Source organism: Lathyrus oleraceus, chromosome 3, assembly GCF_024323335.1.
Source record: "Lathyrus oleraceus cultivar Zhongwan6 chromosome 3, CAAS_Psat_ZW6_1.0, whole genome shotgun sequence".
NCBI lineage: Eukaryota > Viridiplantae > Streptophyta > Magnoliopsida > Fabales > Fabaceae > Lathyrus > Lathyrus oleraceus.
The window spans coordinates 506,425,293-506,434,390 of record NC_066581.1 but is presented as its reverse complement, the minus strand read 5'-3'; the positions used below and the strand labels follow the sequence as shown (position 1 = coordinate 506,434,390).

The 9,098-nt window shown below is 29.2% G+C and overlaps 1 long non-coding RNA gene across 1 annotated transcript; it reads left to right on the top strand.

Moving 5' to 3' along the window:
- The first annotated feature begins 6,655 nt into the window (after positions 1-6,655).
- Positions 6,656-7,153, top strand: LOC127129832 (uncharacterized). The gene is made up of 2 exons (XR_007806390.1): positions 6,656-6,804; positions 6,917-7,153. It is a non-coding gene; the product is annotated as an uncharacterized LOC127129832 (long non-coding RNA).
- Positions 7,154-9,098: the final 1,945 nt, after the last annotated feature.

Genomic DNA, 9,098 nt, shown 5'->3' with positions numbered 1-9,098 from the left:
AGTCTCCCCTCTTTCATGGTATTGTGTGGAAACTTGGCCTTTTTTCCTTCCTTTGGAAGATGTCTTGGTTCAATGATCCATGCTTGTGATAAGTGGGTTGAGTGTTCTCCAAAGAATGACATAAAATAAAAAGCAATACTGACTTCTAACTCATTAACAACTAACATTTAATTTCAAGTCATTTACTTTAATGCACTTTATTTTTAAGCCTTATTCATTTGCCATTATTCATACCATTCTAATTGTTTATATTAATGTCATTTTCACTTTGTCCATTTGGACCATATTTTGTGATATATTATGCTTGTGTATATTGTGCTTGTTTGTGTGGTCTTTGACCATTAATGTACATAATAAAAACCAAAACCATAAAAAACATCTTGTGTGGACTGTTGGTTTGATATGAGACAATTGGACTTAGAGTTTAGGCAACACTCCATATGCAAAGGACTTGGTCAATGCCAACTTTCATGTAACCAAGTGCTTGTAATATGAAACTTCATCTGATACATCATTGAAGATCCATTTGAGTTCATCTGCAACACGATCCTTGTGAAGCTGTTATTTTGAACCTGTGACTTATGACATTATGGAATTCATCTGCTACATGGGTAAATTTGAAGAAGATCATGGAGTTGCTAAGCTTGGATATGGTTATCTTTATTTGATGCATTGCTCTTCAAGTTAATATTGTATGCATTGTTCGTTGCTTGATTCTAATGTCCAAGGGAATTTGGGTTTCTATATGACATTCTTGTCTATTGGATTACATCCCATTAGTCAGATCTTTTCAACCCTTAACTTTTAAATTTATGCTTAGGATTAATATCTTCATCTCCTTCCCACTCCTTTAATTTCAAAATCTCTCCCTCCTTTTAAAAATATTCTTTGCTTCTGTTTGTTGATTTCTAAACTTTGACCATTTTTCGAGCTAGAAACTTTGGCCTTATGCCATTGCCCTTTTAAACTCATTCTCTTAAATCAAACTTTTTAAATGAACTTAACCATACTTGACTTAAATTTTCAAAAGCCAAAAAGAACTAACACTCATTCAAACCATTTTAGGTCCTTGTGCCTTTCAAACTTAATGTTTTGTTAAAATCAATGCATCCACTTTGAAATTGTTACCACGAACTACAAGGTTTTGATCCCTCATTTTTACGTTGGTACGTAGGCACAAGTCCGAAGGTCTTGTCAAACACAAAAATATAATTAATGAATTCTTTTCTCATCCCCCCATTCTATTTGTTTGCAAACATCATTTGGTACAAAACACATATGCACACAAAAAAGGGCTCCCTAGGAGTACCTAGGACACTTTGGGTGTTAACACCTTCCCTTTGTGTAACCAACCCTCATACCTGTAATCTATGGCATTTTATTAGTTTTGATTTGAAAACTTCTTTTTTTTTTAGTTGTGTTCGTACTTTTCCCTTTTCCCTTGGAAACAATAAAAGTGCGGTGACGACTCTTGTTTTATTGATGTCTAGCTTATCCATAGCTTGATGGTCATGAATTTACCGTTACACTACCACGTGGTCGAACTTTGGAGCCAACGACCTCAAGATATTTCCAACAACAGATCTTGATGTCAACACTTCTCCATATACCTTCATTTGATTCACCAGTTTCATAACCTTGGTGAAGAAATAAGTTATTCTTCCATTGTCTTCCATCTGAAGCAATTCATACGTTCTTTTGTGAGTTTGTAACCTCACCTCTTTCACCTTCTCTGCGCCTCCAAATGATTTCTCCAGAATTTCCCATGCTTCTCTTCGCTGACTCTACATCACTAACCTTTTCAAAGTTATCTGCATCAACACATTGATGGATTATAAAGAGAGCTTTATAATCTTTCTTCTTCAATTCTTTATGTGTAGCATTTTCTTGATCTGTCACGTCTTCTGCAAGGGTTGTTACTCCTTTCTTCATAAGATCCCAAAGATCTTTATAACATAATAGAACCTTTATCTGCTTGCACCAATTCTCATAATTGTTGTTCTTGAGAATCAGAAGATTTGCTAGAAAATGCTTGTTTGGATGATTCGTTGCCATGGTGATTTTCTTCCCACGAATTGATTAAATCGAAGCTCTTGATACCAGATGTTGAAAATCTCCCAAAACCTATAGAGAATTTCAACTAATCTTGATGAACAAGATTGTTATCACTCACACAATAACAACGGAAAAAGAAGAACGATGGAGAAATAAAGAGGATAAAGAACGATGAAGGAGAAGAAGAATTAAATTCTGTAGAGTTTCTCTCTGCTCATAAAATGTGGAAAACTTCTTATTCACTTTGCAATTACAAAATACTGTGAATTATAATGCTATGAATACTCTATTCGCTTCATTACAAAAATAAGGGTTACTCCCTCTATTTGTAAATTTAGGTTAACTTGGACCTCAAGGCAAAGCTCAAAACTATAAAAGCCCAAAATTGCTAACACTACTAAAATAGGCCTTAGCTGAATTCTTGTGTGAAGCAACATGTTTCGACACTTCGACACACTAACACAATTCATCATACTAGGAGGTTTGACACTTCCTTGTTTTGTCGAACAACCTGCTTCGACACAAGAAATTATAATTCACTAATTAAGTTTAGTATAGTCACGAAACTAAGTGGGCTTATAGGAGAAAGTCATCAAGAAAATCTAGTATGAAAGAGCGCTAAAGAGAAGAAAAATTATACTTTTATTGCACATTACTCCTTTAATTTATCTCTTTTTTTTGCTACAGTTTGGATCCGAAGATCAAAAGATGAATGAATGATGAATGAAGTTAGTGGAATGCTTGAAAGACTTGTTTTTTTTAAAATGTAAAATTTCATTGATTTACTTTTTGGAATATCATATTTCGTTATGTTTTTTTTCTCGAAACTTAATTGGTATTTTTAAATATAAGTCTTGGGAGTTATATTTGATGAATCAAGAATTGATTTTATTTAAATATTAAAATATTTTGATAAATGTTAAGGTATATTTTAATTAAGATTTGATTATGTTAATTTATATTTGTTTTATTCAATGAGTATAAATTCTTTGAATTAATATTTACTTATTTTAAGAATTATTAATAAATTATTAATACAAATATGTTTACTTGGAACACCCTATCGACAAATAATCTGATTCTTGATAAATCTGACCACAACCTGTTTGGTCATATTAGCATAGGATGTAGCTTCAATCCATTTGATGAAGTAATCAATAGCCACCAAAATGAAACGATGTCGGTACAAAGTTTTGGATTCAATCATATGAATCATGTCAATTCTCCACATAGAGAAAGGTCATGTGGATGAAATAATATTCAGAAGAGTCAGAGACACATGAATCTTTTCAGCATAAATATGACATTTATGACACTTTTTCACATATTTACAGCAATCAGATTCCATTGTCAGCCAATAGTAACACGTTCTTAATATCTTTTTAGCCATTGCATGTCCATTGACATGAGTACCAAATAATCCTTCATGAACTTCTTGCATTAACACATCTGCGTCGTGTCTATCCAAACATCTGAGTAAGATCATGTCAAACTTTCTCTTGTACAACACATCTTCATTCAGAAAGAAATTGTTAGTCAGTCTTCTCAAAGTCTTCTTATATTTGACTTTAGGGATTAAAACCAACACAAAAATTGAGATATAGGGACTCAGACAAAAAAATTATAAAGACAAAAATAAAAAATTCACTAACTTACACAGTCCAACAGACCATTTTAGCTTTTATTTATTTATTTAAAAATCTATGTTTATTCATTTATTTGTGATTTTTTTTATTTAATCAGTTTAATTTATTTTTTAATGAATATACTATTAAAACAAGAGATTAATTACTATGCACTGTCAGTGTAAAAAGATTTACACTGTCGATTCATCACCATCACCCGTTTGTATTACTTTATAGAGTTTTAAAATAAAAGTCAAACTTATTTCAATATCCAACGTCCAAGATTAACTGACGGTGTAAAATCCATTTACACTGTCAGTATATTTCAATTAAATTCTTAAAACAAACACTTTCTTGCTCTCTTTTTTCCTTATGACACTAAAATCTTCCATATATCACAATCTTACTAATTTAATAATTATAATATAATATTTTAAAAAATAAATCATTCTAATTAGTATTAAAAGATAAAGTTTTTCTACTTAATTATGATATAACTAATAACTTAAGACTATATTGTTTTTACAAAAGATAATAATGGATAACTCTTTTTTGAAATTTTATTAAAATGGCCATTAATTTATATATATATATATATATATATATATATATATATATATATATATATATATATGGACGGAGCTACCCATAGTATTTTGTAGGTATTATCCCACTCATATTTATGTTAACATATAATATTCACTTATCATTTCTATATATAACACATAGTTAAGTATATTTTTATAGCAAGATAATATCTAACTATGAATTCTAATTGAAACCACTATATATCAATACTTTAATAAATTTTCTCTATTTGTTTATATTTTATATATTATAAGTTATGATATTTATTCAATCAATAAAATTTTCATATTAATGTTTTAAGGTTTAGTTAAATTAATAAATGATAAATATTAATATCTTTATTCAATTTTGAATATGAGATCTCGTAATCTTGTAATTTTTAAAATAATTTTTACTTATTTTATAAAATAAAAAATATTATAGTAATGATATTAATTTTTTTAAAATAATACATACTTTAGATGTAAAAAGAATATATCATAAATCTTGTGTAAAAATGTTTTATAATTTAAGAAAGTGAAATAATGATAAAAAAAATACAATTTAATTTTATGAGTCAAACAATATCATTAAATATATATATTACTCACACATTCTAAATTTTCTAGCTATGTCTATATATATATATATATATATATATATATATATATATATATATATATATATATATATTGTGATAGTCAAGTTAAAAGTATTTTAATATATTTAAAAATTATTATGTTTATTATCTATATTTTTTAATATATTTAATAATTTTTAAATTTAAGATTTGAATTCTTATATTTTTATATATATTAACAATTTTTTACTTATAAATTATAGTTTTTTTTCTTTTTTGTACATTCAAATTTAAAAGTAGTTTAATAAAAAAACTTATATTTTAATATAATATAATATAATTATATAAAAAATGATATAGTTATATTAAAAAATACACTTTCTTAAAAGGAAAATTAATATTAATAAAGAGGTGAAAACCAAAGAAAAAAAAATATCATTTAGTACATGAAGTTTAATCATTGAAAAAACATTCAACCAACTAGCAACCTCATCACTATAGTTCACGTTAGTTCTTAGATAAAGATAACCGCCATCAGCAAATTAAAATTGACAAAGAGAAAAAAAAAATCATCAATGACTACCAACCTCGTAATAAATTTTACCCCTTAAAAATAAATAAGTTAAAAGTTGCCGATTTGAATATCGGATGTCTCTTCTAGGCATGACAACATAACCCATATTCGCGGGTACCAACCCGAACACGCCCCGAAGTTGACGGGGAAAACCCGCTTTGACTGGGTTTGGGTTTGGGTTTGGGTTTTCCTCGATTTTAAAATATGGGGATGGATCGGATAATAGGGACACTAGTACCCACCCCGAACCCGTCCCCGAACCCGCCCCGTTTATTTCATTATGTACATTATTATTTATTTTTGAATATTTAGAGTATTAAATATGTGATCAATGTTTTGATATTTTAATTTGAATTTATTATTTAAAATATTTGAAATGTATGTATGGAATTTTTTTAGATTGTTTTATTTTATTATTTGTAATGTAATTTTATTTTGGAAAAATAAATATTTCTATTTAAAAAATTGATTTCACTAAATGAATGGTGGCGGGGCGGGGATACCCGAACCCAACCCGAACCCGTTTGGGACGGGTTTGGATTTTGATTCTCCATCCCCGTTTGGGTTTGGGGCGGGGAATGGGGATTGTTTGGGGGTTCGGGTTTGGGTTTGGGGAGGTAAAAACCGTCCCCGATCCGCCTCGTTGCCATGCCTAGTCTCTTCACACTTACCAACTAAATTGATTTATCAAAACAAGATTTATATATGCTTATTAATTATAAATATATATTATTAGATTAAATTAACTCAATGATAATGATTTGATGACAAATTCACACATTGGTTTTATTTGATCTTATCCTGATAAAAAAATTCAATATATATGTTTTAACTCATATATTAATTTGTTTTATTTCAATTCCTTAACTTAAAAAAATATCATATTGATTCTTAACCATTTAAAATGGACTGCATTAAACTTTTATATTTATTAGTGACGAATTTAAGAATTAATTTTTGAATTTTTCTTCATTAATTAAATGAAAATAATTAAGATAATACATTTTGAAGAATAGACCACTCAACATATTACTTTTTAGAGTTAAAGAATCAAATAAACTCCGAAGTTAAGAATAAAAAAATAAAGGTCAAAAAATAATACTAAATCACTCTTTTTTGAAAATTTTATTAAATACCCATATATGATCACTCTTTTTAAAAAAAAATTATAACAACTATAAGAGGTTATTTTATTTTATTTTTTATTAAATAAAAATTAATATTCGACCATTATCTTCTATTATGCCTATAAAATATGAAGTATTACTTTTTGTTATTTCACATTGTCATAACATTCTAATAATCTCTACAAAGAATATTTGAATTAAAGAAAATCATGATGAAGAAAGGAATCATTCTCCTAGTGTTTGTCGCTATGTTTACTCTCTTTAGCCAATTCTATGGTAAATCTAACTCAACATAATATTATTAACGTTTGTTCGCAGTTACATTATTCATTAAACCTTGTGAATTGTGTTATCAGTTTATATATTTTTCTTGTCGATAATGTGATAGGAAGGAACATTAACGATCGTCCAGACTATTGTACAAGGGGAGTGATGTTGTCCGGACTATGTGGTGATGGGAGTGCATGTGTTGATGCAGTCAGAGAGAAATATGTAGAAGTGGAGATTAGAAGTTGTTCTTGTCATGATTCTCCAATTAAGCTTGGTTTTTGCACATGTGATATTATTTGCTAGTTAAAAGACTAAAAGAATGTCTTTTTTTTAATCTTAATAGTTTTTTCTAATAGTTTAATGGTTGGACATTTGAATTGTGTATGTTAATTTTTTTCACTTCTAAAAAAACTCCAATATGATAAATGATAAAAACTCCATCTTCGCTTTAAATTCCCGTACCAAATCCATATCACATGTCTTGTAACATAAGTGATGAAATGCCTATAAACCTTGAACGAAGAATAACAAGCCAATTGAAACCTTAAAGTATTGAAATAAACCACATAGTAACAAACCCCTAACTTCACTGTCGATCACATGCATAGGATGTAAACCAGATCCAACTGGTAAATGCAAGCATAAGAAATGATTCTCAAACCCAATGATCCACGAGTATTTTTGTTGAAGAACAAACCTCTAGGATAAAGAAACCTTAATCCAATAAAACATTTGCTCATACCATGTGCACTAATCCAATACCTCCGATTACTTATACAATGAATGCATGCATAGTCATATGATGACCTAATGAAATTATGCAGATGAAATGAGAAGCCTAAATCAATCAGAAGTATAATTAAAAGGACAAATTTTGGGGTATGACAACTGCCCATATTTAATCATTTTGGACCTGAGGCTATGAATAACAACGACTTTCAAACAATCAAAGTAGAAGATGAGTAAATACTAGAATACCTAGAGTTTTTGGCCGTATAGAAAAGGAATGGATGTAGTGTAAGAGCATTAGTGAGAAACTGTTTATTGGATGAATATGGAATGTCGGTCATCTGTTGGGGATTAACTGAAATGTCTGTGGGGAATATGGGTCAGTTGCAAAAGGAATGTCATTCATGCATGAGGTATGCAATATGCTATGCATGCAGTGTATGCTTGATTTTTTTTCTTGTCTTTCTCTTTTTCTCTTTTCTATCTTTTATTTACTTTTTTATTATCTTTTCTGTCTCCACAAACAAGTTTTGGCATGTACCGATGATTGAAATATTCTCGCAGGATTCCACGAAGGTAAGAAGAATCATGTATTTGCAAAAGGTGAGTAACAAATGATATAGAAATGAAACTGAAATCTTCTGCGAAAGACAGAGAGACCTCTTGCAAAAGGCAAGCAACTCGACTGAGAAATGGTTTCACTTCATGATACAAAAGGTAGATGAGACTTGTAAAAGGCAAGCAAAGGGTGTAAAACTTTCTCATGCAAGAGGCATATGAGAAATAAAACATCATTTTATAAGAGACTATGTTCAGAAGGGTGTGATAGATATACATTTCATTGATACAGATCATCAATGGGCTGATATATTTATCAAGCCTCTTTCTATTGAAAGATTTGATTTTATAATAATGAATCTGAACATGAATTTTGTTAAGGATTAGTGCTTGCTTATAAAATGGAGAATCAGAGTCTGATGATGATCAAAAGCTATTGTGATCAAAAGCTATGAACAGGCTTCTAATGAATAGTAGCATATGAGCAACTCAACCTCTGATACTCAAAATGTGATTTTCTATCTCTGATAACATATAAGTGGGTAATTTGATGTTTGATATCTATTCACTTATGTGATTAATGTTGTATGTGTTTTATATAGTGTATCTTTTCCTTCATTCTTATTTATGACTCTCTATAATCTGACTCTGAACTAGTTAGTTCACTATGTGAAATGATCTTCTGGTTCTGATGATCCTAAGTAAAAATTCTTCTAAGAATTTTCTGTCTTCTGATCCTTGAGTTATATTAATGAATCTAACCAGACGTGTTTGTTTAAGCAAATGAATATGGCTTATGTAATAAGTGTTTCCCCTCTTAACAAAGATGGTTGTGTTACCTTTGGGAATCAATGTTTCTGGATAAAATAAAAATTCTATTTTATTTTCTCTTTAATAGTGTATTTTACACTTGTGTGATTAAATTTTTGTTTGAATCCTTAATTTTTTTACTCACTGTAGCGGTAAATTCATGACCATCAGGCTATGGATAAGCTAGACATCAATAAAACCAG